Source organism: Camellia sinensis, chromosome 5 (assembly GCF_055761805.1).
Source record: "Camellia sinensis isolate YWXY chromosome 5, ASM5576180v1, whole genome shotgun sequence".
Lineage (NCBI taxonomy): Eukaryota > Viridiplantae > Streptophyta > Magnoliopsida > Ericales > Theaceae > Camellia > Camellia sinensis.
The window spans coordinates 103,891,431-103,893,623 of record NC_138965.1 but is presented as its reverse complement, the minus strand read 5'-3'; positions in this window follow the sequence as shown (position 1 = coordinate 103,893,623).

Here is a 2,193-nt window from a genome sequence, read left to right as displayed (position 1 = left end):
GATGGCGGGCAGTGCCTCATTGATGGCCGGCAGGGCCCATTGGTGGTTGGTAGGCACAAATTGATGGCCGACAGTGGCATTCCATGGCCGGCAATGCTCCAAAAGTAACATGCCAAAAGGACCAACACATGGTCCAAGTATGAGACATAATGGAAATATGGTTTGGAAAGATCAAACCTGCAGCATTCCGTCGCGGAAGTCGAGTACTCAACGAGCAATCAAACTTGTTTTTGGATGTACCTGCAAGAACATCCAAGTCTTGAGGACGGTCAAAAATGGGGTGTCTACAATAGGTGATGAATTAATGCATGCATGTCCACAATTATTTCATTCTCACCAAATTCATGTTGATTCTACCATTTTGTTTGTAATTACATGGAATTCACACAAATTATTATATGAATCTAGTTCTCATTTGAGTCGTCTACAAGAACTAAGGATTAGATACATACCTTAAGCTCTATTTGTTGAGTATTCTCTTCGATTTTCCCTATTCCTACACAATTCTTAACCTCTTCTCTTCAAAATTGAAGCTTTCCTTCTCTCTCTCTCTCTCTAAGTCACAGCCAAGTATGAGTTTATGAGTTCATTTGCTAAGCTTATAACATATATATATATATTTGGTTTGATTAAGTTAGACTAATTAATCAAGCTTAGTGCTAATTAATCTAGCTTAATTCTAATTGATTTAATCAATTAATTAGTTAATTATAATTAATTTAATCTGAATAAAATTTTAATCAAACTTACTATATGATTCTAATTATTCTAATTAGCCTATTGAACTAGTCAATTTCTGTTTCTGAATGTGTTTGGGCTTTCAATTTCAGATTCAAAGTACGAATTCAAACATATATTCCATAAATGAATAGATAATACAAGATAAAACACATAATTATGCGAATACTCTTAATAAAATAATATGCAAAAATAATATGCATGCCGGTGTCATCATGGTGGAGTACTTACTTCTGAGCTTAACTTTGTCTCTAATTTTATATTTAATGTCATAAAGCGGAAGAGTCTGTAGTAAAGGCCGTCGGGGTGCCCGGGGTGTTCCCATGCATGAGAATGCCTTTCCCCAGGAAGAGGGGGTGGCTTAGACTGATATGACCAGGGATAATAGGTCAAGATGTTGGGGAAATAGCATTGAAGTGTAGGTTAACCGATTTATATGATTGTGGGGGTAAGTGTAGTAGAGACTGTGTTACATGATGAATGGTTTGTTGTTACGAGGAATTAATTATTTTTATGCTTTATATCAGGTTTGTGGAAATGGGCTAGATGAAAGTAAAAAAATAAAATAAAAAAATAAATAAAAATCTTGGAAGTAGAGTAAGTTAGATTAAACTTGTTGTAGTAGTATGGTTTGGTTGTGACTTTAATGATGATTAAAGTAGCCTAAGATAATATGTTTTGGATTGTTGACATCTTAACACATAAAACTAGTTTTAATTTTCCTTGGGATAGATCAACTTAGTTATAGTTGGGTTGCTTCACTTGCTTAATTAACTACTTGTGAGGTTAGTGATGGGTCCTAGGCCAATTATTTTGTATGTGTTTGGAAATAAACTTGGTCTTAGCCTGATAGAAATTATAGAGAGTAGTAAGGGATGTATTTCTTAGAGAGTTTATTTTATTCACAATTTTGTTACAAATCATAAGTGAATGAACTAGGTAAAGAATTTTGGAATAGGATGGGATAAAATTAAATTTGATTGGGGTTGCGCCATTTGGTTGAATTTCTAGTAGTGAAAATGGTGAGTTGTGAGCTGACATTTGGGGATATGTAGTTAGGTTTTGAATGCTTTTGAGTTTGGTAGAGTCAATTGTCTCAAAGTTGGTTGTTGATGTACTTGAGTGCAATATACGAAGGTTTAGGGATATGATGGGATTGGTGTCTCGGGAATTGTGTTAGCAAACAGATGTCTTTAGGTAAATTTTTTGAAATGATCTTGTGAGGATGTTGTGATTCTATAAAGATTATGATTAGGTGCCTTGAGATGGTTGAGTGACTGTGATTTGAGTATTTTTATGAAAATTTATGCTTGATCCATCAAGAGTAATTAATGTTAATTTTTATAGTGACTCTTAGCTATAAATTAGAAATTGTGAAGACCGAAGGTATATGTGAGTATTTTGGGTTAAGTTTGGTGTGTGTAGTGACAGTGTTTTTCATGCAATTCAAATGGA